Source organism: Ceratotherium simum, chromosome 38 (genome assembly GCF_057802395.1).
Source record: "Ceratotherium simum simum isolate JZ-2026a chromosome 38, ASM5780239v1, whole genome shotgun sequence".
NCBI classification, from domain to species: Eukaryota; Metazoa; Chordata; class Mammalia; order Perissodactyla; family Rhinocerotidae; genus Ceratotherium; species Ceratotherium simum.
This window is the reverse complement of record NC_141937.1, coordinates 12846518-12862746: the sequence shown is the minus strand read 5'-3', so window position 1 is coordinate 12862746 and position 16229 is coordinate 12846518. Positions and strand designations below refer to the sequence as shown.

Genomic DNA, 16229 nt, shown 5'->3' with positions numbered 1-16229 from the left:
GACTGCCAAGTTAAGCATTTTCATAGCCTGAGTCACCCAGACAGAGCTTTACTTTGTGGACACAAAACAAGCAAATAAAGAACAAAACGCCAACCCTGGAAGGCCAGGGAATGATCATTGTTAACTGCCTTTCTATGCACTCTGGATAATTCTGAACACCATTATTCTGTGTTTGTTTTGTGCGAGGGTAATGCAAACTTCTGATGCGTTGGTGAACATGAGCCTCTCCTCGCTGTTTTCTTTAAACCCTGCTTTGAAACATAATGGTATAAACCAGTATGAAGTTTGGAAAGTCTGTGTTCATCATTGGGGTTTAATTAAAATACACTGAGCCTTGCAGAAACTTATGGTTTAGAGTAATGGAAAACTTAGGAAATCAGAAACATGGACCGATCCTAGGAAGAAAGATCAAATTTCCTCTCAAGCATTGGATTTCTTGCCTTCCATTTCCTCCCAGACTGGTAGTTGACTCCTTCTTAAACATACAAATTGTTATTTTTCTAAAGATTAATCAATTTTATAATTACACGTATTTGGTATTTACTTGTACAGAGGCATTTCCGAATGTTCATTCTATTTCATATCCCTTTTTATTGGGTTAATTTCTGAACATATGGGTATCATTCACCTACTATGTGCAAAGCAAATGTAGGCTGCTAGGGATACAATTGTGAACAAAACTAGATCGGCCTGTCTCTTTTCCTCAAATCTTTGTGGTGCCCCTTTGTCTTTGCATCATGTTAAGAGTACGGCATTTAGCCTGGTCTCAAGAAGTGATCTTGACTTTCACAAAGTGTCAATTAGTTCAGGAAAATAAATGATTTTGAATACAGCACTTGTCACCAGCATAGAATTATATATAATTGAATATATATCTCTAATAGTGACGATATAGCAGTATTCTTCAAAGCATGATATATGCACGTTACTCCCACATGTCAAATTTCATTTCACCAACTCCCCAAGCAGTCAGTGGAGCCGTCCATACATGTTGCCAGGAGGCGAGCCTTGGCTGAGCTAAGATACTTTAGAACAGGGTTTCTCAGGGCAGTTTCTGCATCCAAGTCACCTGGGTGTGTTGGTAAAAATTTAGACTCTTCAGCCTCACTCCAGATCTGCAGAATTAGAATCTCAGGTGTTGGGGTCAGAAATTTGCATTTCTAACAGGCAGTACCCTGGTCATTTTTGTGCAAAGTAAAATTTAAGAACATTATTTTTGGGGTGTTTTGTCAAAATCAATGCAAAAGCAATCAATCAATTGGTGAAACCAAACAAACCCAATCCAGTGTTTGGGGGGGTGGGGTGGTGCTGATATCAGGCAAGTCTTTATGATAAGTTCCATTTGGCATCACATAGCCCCTCCCCCCCCAAGCAATAAAGAATGATAAGATATCGCTTATGTTCAGCTGGCTGTGCCAAGGACCTTAGTCAAGTCATTTGATTTCTCACTTTCCTCATCTGCAAAGTGAGGGGTTGGACTTAATGACCTCTAAGCACTTTTTTCAGTAAAGCAGGTACCTGCAATGGTGGCTAGTACTTTTGTCCATTCCTGTCCACGCCACCCTCCCACATACTACACAAACTTGGCCACAAGGAGATTAAGGGCAGAGAGAAAGAAGAAACAGGAATAGCACAACAGAAATATGTCCTAAGTAAATTATGCCTCAGACTCTAATTTTCATTATTTTCTCTTTTCTTCCTCCTTCTATTGAATAATGTTCTTCTTTCTAATGATAGTGATTAAATTCATCATCTAAGTCATTCATTCAGTTATTGAACACTGAGGAGTGTCCAGTATATTCCAGGACAGGGCTGCGTGTTGAGGATGTGGAAATGTACCAACACCTTGACCTCACAGGGCTTTCCCTCTACTAAAATCAGTACATTTTACCCAGAATAGTCCATTGACACCCTTTTCAATTCTAGGCAAATCCTCCCGAAAGGATGATGTAGAAAATATTTTTAAAACATAAAGACTAAAAAAAGAAAACTAGGTGTTTTTTGAGCCCTAATTGCTTAAATTTCAAACCTAAGTTTTTGAAAGACAAATCTTATCATGCTTGTCCACATGAGTAAAAGAAACCCATAGCTGTGTTGTATATTTTTGCCTTTCCCGTCATCCATAATAATATTTCCTGGGAACAAGGTAAAACACGTGGAATTTCTGAATCTCTAGCAACACAGATGCTTATGATCATTTTATAACATCTAGTATATCCCAGATAATAAATGTATACTGGTTCATTTCCTATTTTTGTAAAGAACTTTCAGAGGATGACAGTAAACCTTCAGAGCATGATAGGTGAAGAAACTTCCTTTAAAAAGAATATTTCAAACTAATTTTTCCCTTAATCATTTTGGAATGTTTTTAATGATAAAGCTCATGAAAGGGTTATCGTGTTTCAAAAATTCTCCTTGCTCTGTCAATATGACTTAAATATTTTAAGCTAACAGGTGACCTGGATATATGAGCTTCTACCTAGATCTTGCATTTAAGGGAAAAAAAAGAGTCTGTATATCTTCCTAATCCATTTTATATTCAGGAGAGAACTCTATCATGAGGTCGCTTTGCTCAATGCTTGTTCATTTCACATGATTTGAACAGATTTTTAATTAAAGTTTAGAGATGAGTCACCATAAAAAATATGCAAACTTTTCTTTCCTCAGAGAAGACATCAACAGCCTCTGCCCTTGTTTTGTGTGAGGAGGCGTAACTGAGTGTTGTAGGCTCGCTCCCCATCCTCAGATGTGAGGTTGGCGGGCATTCTATGCCCTTCCTCCTCCTCACGTTTAAAAAAGATCCTTCTGGACTTCCGCACGCATGCTCCATCAGGGAGCACCTCATCTGTCGTGATTACAAAACAACTCGGAAACTTGTTTTCACTTTATTGTTTGAGTAAAGTAACACCCAAAGAATCGGTGGTGTGAGTTTCACAGTGAGCTACACGGCACATGTGACTATGAGAGGAGGGAAGTCTCCTGTCCAGCAGGGCGGCTAGAAGCAACTTTCCCAGAAGGTCGGCAGAAATGTGAACTAATAATTACTTCATAAGACAAACTGTTGTGTCTGTGAGGAAGAAAGACCAGGGCTGGAACAGATGCAGCTTTCAGCCTCCGCGGGCGTGGAAACACAGGGCAGGCAGCACAAGAGCTCCTTGGCGCCCATTATTACACATGTTTCCTGTTTCTGATTTCAGAACTTGCAGTAAATTTCCTGTGAAATGGAAATCCTGACTGCTCTTTTCTGGTGCATTCTTATTCCGTGGTAAATGGCTGATTTCATATAATTGAGGAAGCTTTTCCCAAAGAGACCAAAACTAGACTGCTGGAGAAAGTATAAAACCATATGTGGGGGAGATATGTTGGTATTTAAGGCAGAGTTGGGTTTGATTTTTTTTTTTTTTTTTTTTAAAGATCTTATTTATTTTATTTTTTCCCCCCAAAGCCCCAGTGGGTAGTTGTATGTCGTAGCTGCACATCCTTCTAGTTACTGTATGTGGGACTCGGCCTCAGGATGAATGGAGAAGTGGTGCCTCGATGCGCACCCGGGATCCGAACCCGGGCCACCAGCATCGCAGCGCGCGCACTTAACCACCAAGCCACAGGGCCGGCCCTGGGTTTGATTTTTATGAATGCTTCACACTTCCACAGAGAAATTCAGGAAGTCCAACACACGGCACTGTGCAGTGCAATTTTTAGAAGCTGGTACAGGCCAGTTTATTTTTATTTTGGAAAATCACCTGCTTCAAAACCCTTGATAATTCTCAAAATTCCGTATATGTAATAAATTACATACAATACCAATTATAATTTTGGGAAAATTTGATATTTAAACACTAATGATGTTAACATTTCTTAAAAATGTGAACGTGCCACAGGCAGGGCTATGCATCAAACACCACACATATGACCCTTCACAACAACCCCATGAGGTAGGACTATCCCCACTGGACACATGGGGAAACTGAGGCCAGGGGAAAACGAAGTAATTTGCCGAAAATGAAACAGCTAGAAAGTAATGGAAGCAGGATTCCCCTCGACTCCATTTGACCCCAAAGCTCATGATCTTAATGAGCTTCTGTTGTATTGCTTCTCTGGAAATGATACAAACATTGACTTTAGTTAATGATTGACTTTGCAAGGGTGACAACTATCACATGACAGAGCCCATGTACTTATTTTGACTAGCACCTTTTTTCTTTTTTTTCCCAGTTTTATTGAGAAATAATTGACATACATCACTGTATAAATTTAAGGTGTATGGCATGATGGTGCGATTTACATATATCGTGAAATGATTACCACAATAGGTTCAGCTAATACCCATCTTCTCATATAGAAACAAGAAAAAGAAAAGAATGAAGGAAAGAATAATTCTCCTTGTGATGAGAACTCTTAGGATTTACTCTTTTAACAACTTTCCTGTCTGTCATACAGCAGTGTTAACTATAGTTATCATGGTGTACATTACATCCCTGGTACTTATTTATCTTATAACTGGAAGTTTGTGCCTTTTGACCACCTTCCTCCAATTTCCCCTCCCTTCACCCCCTGCCTCTAGTAACCTCAAGTCTATGAGTTTGTTTTTTCTTTTTTTAGATTCCACATATAAGTGAGATCAGACAGTATTTTTCTTTCTCTGTCTTGACTCATTTCACTTAGCATAATGCCTTCAAGGTCCATCCATGTTGTCACAAATGGTAGGATTTCCTTTTTTATGGCTGAATAATATTCCATTGTATATATTATATATATATATATATACACCACACACACATATATATATATACACCACAACTTCCTTAGCCATTCGTCCATTGATGGACACTTAGGTTGTTTCCATATCTTGGCTATGGTTAATAATGCTGATTGACTAGCACTTTTATGGTACCATATTCAAATGCTCCTCTATTTCCCTAGCAAGGATGTGAGCAGAGAAGCTAAATGCAGCCTGTTTGCTTATCCTCTTATTATCTGGAATATACTCTTCTCCTAATGTCTAATTTCCTTGTCACTATCTTTCCACAACCACTGAATCAACAGCCACATTTGTCCCTTTCATTGAAATAATGTCTATATATTTTTGGAATAATCAGAAAACAAAGATGCATAAAGTAAGAAAACACGAAAAATGTATTATGATGGAGGTTGTATTGCAGAATTAAGCTCTGAAATGCAACGTTAATTCCTGTTTTTCCTTTGATTGAGGCTCTGATGTAAGGTGATATTTTGCAAAATATCTCCTTGTCTTTTCTAATGGCGACTCCAACATACCACTAGAGCATCAAGCCAAGCCGTAGCCATCTGAAAGCCACCAGGATGATGGAGAAGAGAAGACTCCAAAACTCCAGGCTGGGCTTGTTTGCTTTCCTCTTGGGTGATAGGATGCTAAGTATTAGGTTTAGCTGCCCCTCCCCCAGGCCCCAAAATGGTCTGGAGTGGACTCAGCCTCAGGCTCACCATACTCTGGACTAGAACTTGCACTAAGGTGGGAACCATGTCTTTATATTTCCAGAGACTTGTGCTGTGCCTGGCACAGAGTACACACCTATTGGTTGATGAATAAGAAATAAATGAACATGTGCTGTTTGAGCAAATGGAAGATGCAATGGCTCTGGCTCTCAGTATCACACTCTTTTTGTGACAAGGTTGCAGTAGAAGAATGTTTCAGCTCACAGGTTGGGAACCCCTGAGCCAGAATTTCAAAAAAGGCCTCAATACAAGAATTGGAAGCTTAGAAGATTTCCAAGAAAAAGTTGTCTGTACAAATAAATTGAAAATGTTGCTTGAATAGGAGTCTTTCTCGTGTTTCTCCCATTACCAAATTCTTGGTACTTTAAGCTGGCCCTAAATCTGTAGCCATTGCTCTAAAATTTGGAGCCCCAAACAAGAGCCATGCTGGGATGTATACCAAATTAAGCGAATTATGGCACCTAAATGTGAATATAAATGCCTGAACATAAATATCGAAGTTTATCGGGGCAACTTCTAGCAACTTCAACAAATGCTGTATGACAGTAAACGTATGGTAATGACATTGAAGCCATTTTTTTGTTTAAAAATAAAACTACTATTTTCTATATGTAATAATATACCCCATGAAGTAGTCTTTCCCATTTTGCTTTTCTTTCAAATAGGTAAGTGGCATGATGGAACTTTGCACGTTGGACATGGTCTATATTGCAATAAATATTCATGAAAACACCATGGCCCATGAGGCACTTTAAGAGCACCCATGGCACTGTCATTCTCAGAGATCTTTTCTGGATCTTGCACATGGTGCCTGGAGAGATCAGACAGAGGTGTGGCCCATTAGGGGACTTCCTAGAGACAGCTCTAACTGTTAGATTATGTTGCATTTATGTCTAGATCCAAGGTCTTTCCTCTCCAAGAAGGAATTCTGAAAGTATCTTCTCTCAGCCTAGCTCTACCATGTCATTCTAGAAGAAAATTCAATCTGACTTTCATAATATTGTAACATGGAGATGAAATTTCCCCACTTGCCTTAACTACTGGTGCAATCTTCTACAGTTAGAAATGAACTTTGCTTGTTCCCTTCCTGTGTCACTTATCACAGTCTGTCTGGTAGACATTTGTGCACATCTTATCACATCTTAGACTGCGTTAACTATTTACTAGTTCTTTATGTGCACATTTTCCTCAGCCCTTGCTTTGAAGGTCAGGAGACTTGGATTTGAATGCTGGCTTAACTACTTCTACTAGCCATGAAAACTTGGACAAGTTATTTCCCCTCCCTTGGCTTTAATTGTTTCATCTGCAAAATAGGGAGAATAATGTTTCTATGTCCATGGGTTGATTGAAGATTAAATGAGATGGCACATGTGACATGCTCAGCATGATGGCTGGCACTCTGTAACAGCCAAGAAGTGTCATCTGACATTAGTCATGATACTCGTGGTAGAACCAAGATATCCTAGATCTTTCCTCGTCAGGGAGGAGTTTGGAGTGTCTGCTCTCAGCCCGGCTCTGCTGGTGCTGCTGAAGCCCGAGGTCCTTCTCCCAGGGCCCCAGCTGCTTTGGGTCTGCAGCCTTGCCACAGTGTCACCCTGCTCTGCTACTTTTCCATGTCGCAGAGTTGGTGTGATGTGCTGATAGGTTTGTGTAATGAAGCCTTGAGTCACTTGAGTGACTCAAGTTCTCATATTAAAAAGATTAAACTAACCTCAGGCTGTTCCTATGCTTTCTCCCCCATCCTCAGCCCCTCAGGAGGCCTAGACGGAAAAACGTGTTATTATCCCCCTGATGGCAAATATTTCTGAGCAATGACTTGGCTCGAGATACCATGCCAAGGCCATGGCATTTAAACAGGAGTGTGAGGCACAGTCCCTGCCTTTCAGAACTCTACAGTCCATGTTGCCAAGATGGGGTGCAGTGTTAAATAGCAGCTGACAACACCAGGGGGTTCCCAGGGGCAACTGGGGTGTACAAAGGAAAATAAGGTTGAGAGAAGGAAAGATCAAGTTGGCTGGAGGGGTCAGATCTGGGGCTGATGGCCCTCGGCCTCGAGCAAAACCCTGACGAGGAATCTGCTGTCTTGGTGTTCTCCAAGTTGAAGAAAAGAATACTTCCTTTGTTGATTGACTCTAGTAGGAATTAGAGAAGATTCATACCGAATTGAAACAAGCAGAATCTGGAGGTGAGCTCAAGAACGTGGGGTGATTTATGAATCTCACCTGAAGACCTTCAATTTAAAGGTGATCAACATGAAGAGACCTTGCCTGAAGGCAAATATTAACCAGTCTAATCATTGGACCTAAAAAGCAATTCCAGTCTTAATGTTGTTTGTATCCTATTTTACACAAAGACTAGATGCACTAAATTGATAGCTCTAACTTTCGATGTCAAGAGTCTGTGTGAGAAATGTTATTTTTAATAATATTTTTATTAAAATTACATAAAAACAGAAAAATGCACTGGTCATAAGGTATAGATCTGTGGATTTACTCAAATGGACACACCTGTGTAACCACGGTCCAGTTCAAGAAATAGAACATTACAGAACACCTCCCTTCCCTGTGCCTTCTCATTGTCACCAAAGGCAACCACTATCCTGACTCCTACAGCATCGATTAGTTGCACCTGTTTTTGAACTTGATCTAAATAGAACCACCTAGTACCTATTAATTTACGTCCAGCTTCTTTCTCCCAACATCATATTTGTAAGATTCATACGGGAGTTGATTCTTTTACTATGCTGTATCGTATTCCACAATATGAGTATACCACACTCTATTTATCCATTCTATTGTTGAGGGACATTTGGGTTGTCCCTTGTTTGAGCTATTATAAGTAATGATGCGATAAACGTTCTTGTACCTACACTGTGCACATTTAGGTGCATTTTTTTTTTTTTTGTGAGGAAGATCAGCCCTGAGCCACATCCATGCCAATCCTCCTCTTTTTGCTGAGGAAGACCCACCCTGGGCCAACATCTGTGCCCATCTTCTTCCACTTTATATGGGACGCCGCCACAGCATGGCCTGACAAGCAGTGCATCCATGAGCACCCGGGATCCGAACCCGGGCCACCAGTGGCGGAGCATTCACACTTAACTGCTATGCCACGGGGCCAGCCCCCATTTAGGTGCATTTTTGTTGGGTACATCCCCTGGAGTAGAACGACTGGGTCATAGAGTATGCATCTATTCCATTTTTGTAGTTATCATCAAAAAGTTTTTCCAAAGTAATTGCATGAATTTACACTCCCACCAGCAATTTATGAGGCTTACACACATCCTTGCTGACACTTGAGATTATCGCCTTTTTAGTTTTAGCCATAGGAAGGTAGTTAGTGGGATCTCTTGATGGTCTTAGTTTTTATTTCCCTGATGACAGAGGTCGAGCGTCTTTTTGCATGTTTTATTAATTTGGGTATCTTCTTTTGGATAGTAACTGTTCCAGTACTTTGCCCATTTTTTAATTGTAGTGATTGATTTTTTAATTAATTGAATTGTTAGAGTTCTATACATATTCTGGATGTATATGGATTTGCCAGACTTTTATGGGATCTAGTTGTGCAGATATCTTCTCTCTGGCTGTCTCGGTAGCTTAGATTGGTTGGCCAATGCCTCAAGGGAAAAGAAAAACGAATGTTGGGCTCACCCTCCAAAATTTCTTTTTCTCAGGGATTTTGGTCCAAGACCTCAGCGTCTGGGTAGCTCTTTAATGACTTCCAAACATACGAGTGTGTGTGCACTTAATATTTAATCCAGATTTCCTGCTAGTTTTTTGCATCAGAAGAGTTGGTCTAATATAAACTGTTCCTCTATCTCCAGAAGCATAAGATTAGTTATTTTGGGCATTTCAAAGGAAAATGGAGAAGCATGTGTGATATCCTAAGGGCAATTCCCTCTTCCCCCAAATACACACACAGAGCATGATAAACACCTTTCCTGGGCTGGGTCTGAGGTGGGTGGAGCTGGGTTAGGGAGAGGATGAGAAAAGTTTAGCCAGTTGCTATGCAGGGTTCTGCCCTCTGACTCTTGGGCCTTGTCGGATGGGGATAAAATAAACTAGAGAGCCAGCCCCAGTGGCCTAGTGGTTACGCTTGGCACACTCTGCTTCAGCAGCCCAGGTTTGGTTCCTGGGTGCAGACTTACACCACTCGTCTGTCAGTGGCCATGCTGTGGTGGGGGCTCACATACAAAAAGAAGAAGAAGATTGGCAACAGATGTTAGCTCAGGGCAAATCTTCCTCAGCAAAAAAATAAATAAACTAGAGAAAAGTTCAGGGATCCCAAAACAGTGTCCTTTGGGTTAATCCCCCAGAGACTGTGGGCCTCTTGAGATGCCCCCATCCAGTGGAGCAGTGAACTGGAAAAAAAAAAAAAAAAGCCAATGCTAGACTGAGAGCCAGAGGACAGCTCTCGGATCCTGTGTACCCAAGGTCCCCAAGTGCTATGGGAAGGGGACTTCCAAAGCCTGTTTTTTCCCTGAAGCAAGGCACAGAGCTAGGCTGAAAATGGCCCAGCAGACTGGAAGAGGCCTCCAGGTGGAGACAAGAAGGCCATACTCTATGGAGTCCTATTGATGGGAGCCTGTGCCGTGCCTGGTGATGGCAGCATTTGCTATAAAGACCAAGGTTGATGCCCAAGTCCAGGCAGATGAGGTCATTAGGAAGGGCCCTAATCCAATATGACTGGGTTCTTATGAGAAGAGAAAAGAGCCAGCCCTGAAGGCCTAGTGGTTCAAGTTCCATGGCTCGGGGTTGTTTGCTGGTCATGGAACCACACCACCTGTCTGTCAGTTGCCATGCTGTGGCGGCAGCTCACATAGAAGAACTAGAAGGACTTACAGCTAGGATATACAACTATGCTTGAGGCTTTAGGGAGAAGAAAAACTGACAGAAAAGATTGGCAACAGATGTTTGCTCAGGGCGAATCCTTCCCTGCAAAAAAAAAAAAAAAAGAAGAGACACAGAGACAGAGACCCACAGGGAGAACACCACGTGACGACAGAGGCAGAGATCGGAGTGATGCGTCTATAAGTCAAGGACCTCCAAGGATCACAGGCAGCCACCAGAAGCAAAGAGAAAGGCATGGAACAGGTTTTCCCCTAGAGCCTTCACGGATTTCATGCCCCTGTTGACACTTTGATTTCAGACTTCCAGCCTCCAGAACTATGAGACAGTAAATTTCTGTTATTTAAAGCCACCCAGCTTGTGGTGATTTGTTATGGCAGCTTAAGAAAATGAATACAACCACTAACTGGGGGCTGGTGAGCTAAGCTGAGTTCAATTATGGAAAAAGAAGAACAGTTTGATCTCTGTACCTGTCCCCACATTTTATATTAAACTCAGGCTTTGAGCCTATAGTTTTCTTCACGGGTAACTGTTCATGTCACCTTTGGATCAGGTGACCCTGTGTCCTCAGTGTGTGGATCTGCCTCTCTCCGTGCAGGAATTCCCCAGGTTTATATCCACACCAGTGGCAACTGCCTTCTGTCCATCAACACGGCAGGTGTCAGGAGCCTTTTGCTTTTCTGACTCTAGTTTCATTAAGCTAGCCTAAACTGGCTTGAGTTAGAATTTATCCCGACCGAGGAAATAGATACAGTTTATAACCATCTGTACTTTGTGGTAAAAAAACACTCAGGCCAAGGTCTCATCAGGAAGAGAATTGCTGAAGTTACTCAGTGCAATTACAACATTGTCTCATGTGACTGTGCACCATCAAGCTTGATCTGTTGGGGTGATTGAAGGGCTCCAAGGAGCCTCCTCAATTAAATTGCCCTCATTGCCTCTAAGAGTGTCTGAGATTCCATTATGTATCATCATACATCATTCCTTTGGTTCTCAAAGGTGTCATCTGTTTTCTAATTAAAGCACAAATATCCCTGGCTCTTAGCAATAGCCAACAACAGCTTAAGCTCTTAGCAATAGCCAACGGTTGTTTATTGTTTTTTTCTATCCTGGGATCTAGAAGAGATACTGAGGGTGTAACACAGAAGGCCATGGCCAGCTTCCCAGTTTGGCCCAGGGCTAGGTCATCATCCTCATCAACAGCCAATCTTTAATGACTATCCGTGTAGTAACAATGACAATTAACTTGGAAATCTTGAACTGTATTTTCAAAATAGAAAGGAGTTCATTAATAAAACGAAGAGTCCTGTCTTCCCCATCCGCGCTGGGTCAGCTAGCTCTGTGACCACGGGCTGGTTGCTCTTCATCTGTGAAATGGGGTAATAATGTTACCTCCCTCATTAGGAGGTTACAAGATGCAAATGAAATAAATTATCTAAAGCACGGAGCCCAAGGCTTGGCCCAGAGGAAACACTCCGTAAATGTTAATGTATCATCAGTCTGTGAATTTTCTCTCCCTAGGTTAGGACATAGTTGAGTTTCTTCATGTTGTGTTGGTTTTGGCTAAAATCATCTGTGTTGTTCCACAGAGTGATCCATATGAATTCATATGAATGCAGGTATTAGTCCACCAAAGAGCAATAAAGACCCCCTACATTGGGCAGAGCCCACACGGTGCCACCTATTATGTATTCTTCATATTTGAAAATATACAAAAGTAAAATAGAGCATCAGGATAAAAGAAGTCCTGCACCTGTTTTTAAGCTTATATAACACTTAGATAGTGCTCACTGCATGCTTTATAAATATGAACTCATTTAATCCCCATACGATTCCATCAGTAAATTGTATTATCTCCATTTTACACACGAGGAAACTAAGGCATTGGGGGTTAAGTCATTTCCTGAGGTCACAAAGCTAGTGTGAGAATTGGAGCCAGGATTTTAACCAGACATTCTGACTCCAGGGACTGTTAACTCTTATGTCTTCTCTAAGCGTGTGTGAACACACACACACACACACACACACACACACACACACACAGAGGCTTCTCCTTCCGTAACACTTCCATTCACTTTCCTTGAAAATGTATGATGGTCAGAGCTTTATAGACATTTCTTAGTGTAATCACGTCTGGGGTGATGGCTACGTCCAGGTAGGAAGGAGATTGGATTTTTAATAAAGAGGAGCCTCTGCTAACGTGCAGCGGTTTCTGGGAGGCAGAGAGGGTGGGGCAAGCCTTGCCATCTCTGAAGAGTTCTGACAACATTCCTTATCTCCACCCTCAGATGAAGAAACCCATGAACACGAGACAGCCGGGAGGAGTTATCAATCACCAGCTCCCAGATGAAAGGGGAGAAGAGGAAAAAGGAGATTTTCAGAACCTGGTTATGCTAAACATGGTAACAGAGGAGCCTAACGGTGACAGAAGAAAAAAAGAGAAGAGATTCGTGCCTCTGGGGTAAGGCATTCAGTCGCCACATCACCCAGCATTGCAAAATGTGTGTGCATAGCAAGAGATGAACACAGCTCTTCAGAGGACACAGATGACCCGCTCGTGTAGTGGGCAGCCCTGGAGTGCCTATGCTGTTCCAAGTCCTGGGCCAGTCACAATGACGCCCCCCACCCTCCCGTGGCCCGCTGTCGAGTTGGGGAGAGGGTAACCATGAGAGAGCAAATAGTCATAATGCTACAGAAGCACAGAGCGGGTTCCACCCAACAGACCCTGGAAGACGTTCACGGACAGATGCCATTTTTGCTGGATCCTGAAGTGGGAGAGGGTTCCCAGGAGTTTGCTGCAATTGGGCAGAACTGACAGGAATGGTGGTGGAGAGGAAGAGAGGTTTGGAAACTCTTCAGGACGTAACAAGAAGACTGGAGACCAAATAGTTGTAGGAGTGAAGGTTGGGAGGATCAAAGGCGGCTCCGAGCATCTTGGGAAATACGGATCTTCTGACTGAGGTAGGGAGTAGGACAGAGGTGGAGAAAGTCTGGGGAGCCATCCAAATGGGAAGGTGAATGTGGATAAAGGCCACTCCTCCAAGGGGTGGGAGTCAGGGTGGCAGGGAATCATACTCTCTTGGATTTTTTTTTTTTTTTTTTGTCTTCCCCCACTAGGAAGTATTCTTGTACTGTTGAAATAGTGTTGCATTGGAAATGAAACAGGAGCAAAATGTAACTTTCAGTGGGGGCAGTAGGCAGGGAAGAGACTGGGGGGTTGGTGGGGTTGTGAGGCTGTGGACCACTTGGGTGACTCAGACTTATTGCTTGCTCATTTACTTATCTCTAGCAGGAGCTCGTAGATGTTCTATCAGCAGGTCTCCCCCACCGCCCGTCAATTGCCCCTCTATTCACCTTGCCGTCCAGACAATGCTGGGGAGACACCAAGTACCTTCAGTACTTCCTCAGAACTCATCACCTCATCGCAGTGAAAAGCAGATGGATTTCTCAGCCACCCACTTCCTTCTCTAGTGGGTAAACTTAGAATGCCCTCAGCGTTTCTGCGAGAGCTGGTAACGACAGGAGTGCTGCTGATTAATAATAATAATCAGGGGTGGGTGCATTTCCCAGTTAAATTTCAGGTCCAGGAAGGACTCCTCACAAATGAGTAACATCCTCTTGTTACAGGAAATTGTACTTTAACAAAGAAATCTCAAATGTGACAAATTGGGTCAACCTACTTAAAAGGATCCTAAATGGCTTTGTAAATTCTATTATGGCCTTGCTGGCTAGGAGTATGTATTTACAGATGATGGATAAAGACAGTCTGTGAGGTGAGAGGAAAAAGTCCAGCAGCTCTCTGCACGGAGCTTCTGTTTAGTCTCCTGTTCTCAGGGCTGCTTGTTTAAACCAGGCTGTCTGTTTTCATTAGGGAATTCCACAAGGGAAAGTGTGCTTGCTAAGACTCTCATTCCAATGACATGGAATAATAAAATAGGCAAACAGAGTTCCCCATCCCTTCCTGGGAAGGGGATGGAAGGTGGAGGGGAGGAAGGAAGCAGATTATTCCAGAGGCCTCAAGAGTAGCCAAAAACTGTTTTCTTTCTTTCCCTTTTAGAAAATGGTAAAATAAAAATAGTTTAAGAACTCTTGACACAATAGCAGGGAAAAATTGTGGGCAGAAAGATTTCATTAATCCCGTAACTTTGGGGATGTTGATGGTAGTTTTACAATAATCTAGAAGGGACAATTTTAATGTCAAAATAATTTTTAATTTTTTTTTATGGAAACCTGTTCTTTAGATTGCAATGATACAAATCTAACCTCTTATGGCAAAGTTATGTATAGTCCTAGATCTAGTTTAAAAGCCTGAGTTTTGGATTTTAAAAAAGTTTGGATTTTAAAGCTTGTGGCTTATTTAAAGCTTATAATTAGAAAGTTTGGATAAAAAACAAACAGTAGTCACACATTCAAGGTTTTTTTTTTTTTGTGAGGAAGATCAGCCCTGAGCTAACATCCATGCCAATCCTCCTCTTTTTGCTGAGGAAGACGGGCCCTGAGCTAACATCTATTGCCAATCCTCCTCCTTTTTTTTCCCCCCAAAGTCCCAGTAGATAGTTGTACGTCATAGTTGTACATCCTTCTAGTTGCTGTATGTGGGACGTGGCCTCAGCATGGCCGGACAAGCAGTGTGTCGGTGTGCGCCCGGGATCCGAACCCTGGCCGCCAGTAGGAGAGCGCGTGCACTTAACCGCTAAGCCATGGGGCCGGCCCTAGACGCAAAATTTAAAAAGCAGATTTTTTTTCTGCATGACCCTGACATCATTTCTCCATTCTATCACTAAAGTTTGTAAATTCCCTTAAGAAAAAAAATGCAATACTGTAAGGCTGTTGAAAGAATTAGGGTTAGGTCTACATGTATCGACATACAAATATGTTTATTTCATATATAATAAAAATGTGACGTATATGACACATTTGATGACTATTTACTATAATTGTTATAGAATACCCTAAGACTTCATTTTTCTTTCTTTTGAGATATAATTGGACTAAGAAGAAATTGGCAAGCAAATAAATCTGAGCTCAAGGTCAGGTTTTAGCTCATTTAATACCCCAGCTTTGAAACTAAAACTCCCAAATTATATCTTATCACTAAATTATAACTTTTTGAGGAGGTACCTAATGGTTAATATGTACCTACTCAACTACACACCGGTGCACATAAATGAATTGCATAGCTCTGCTTACAAGGAGAAAGCTGCTAGGTCGAATACCCTGTCAGACATCCATTCTCTAGGTAGTTTAATTTTAAAAAATCACTTCCCTTCCAAAGGTCTTGTCCGCACACCAGATGGCTCTATGCCAACAATCCTCAACTTCCAACGTGGCTTAAGTTATCTTTGTCAGCAAGCAGAAGTATATCTGTTTTTCCTCCCTTCCTACCCACTTAGAACTTGACATCCAAACCCCAAACTCCAACACTTTCAAGAATAACAAGCCCAGCACTTATATAACAGAGAGTTGGGAAGACTGTGCTGTTGAGGGCAGAGGGGAAATGACTGAACATAACGAATAGGTTTGGGAGGAAGGAGAAGGAATTCAGCAAGAGTCCAACCAGAGAAGCAGCGACCACGTCCAAGAGCAAGTTTTATGGGAGAAGGGAACTGAAAAAGTGGAATTTGAGGCCATAAAGGGAAACTTGAGAGAAAAGGCGAGCTCATATTTTGTAGGTTTTGCATTTCACAGCACGTTTATGGGTTCAGCAAACACATTTCCTATGCTGAGGGCTCCAGTGAAAATAAATGCTGGCCCTACAACCAGCTGGTGAGCAAGAGTTGATTGGACGTCGTTAAGGTAGATAGCATTATAATAGGTATTTTATTTTGATTCAGAAAATATCACCTTTTACATTTGCAGATATGTTTATCAGACTATTTATAAATTATGAAAAATGAAGCAAACTTAAAA

General features: G+C 41.8%; 1 protein-coding gene across 1 annotated transcript in view; it reads left to right on the top strand.

Annotated features, from left to right (window-relative positions):
* SCAF8 (SR-related CTD associated factor 8) overlaps positions 1 to 13777 on the top strand; it is a 201569-nt gene extending 187792 nt beyond the window's left edge. Inside the window, exons 23-24 of the transcript XR_015550112.1 lie at positions 12608 to 13280; positions 13609 to 13777. The gene's annotated coding sequence lies outside the window, so the exon portion shown is untranslated. The remainder of the gene's footprint in view (positions 1 to 12607; positions 13281 to 13608) is intronic.
* Positions 13778 to 16229: the final 2452 nt, after the last annotated feature.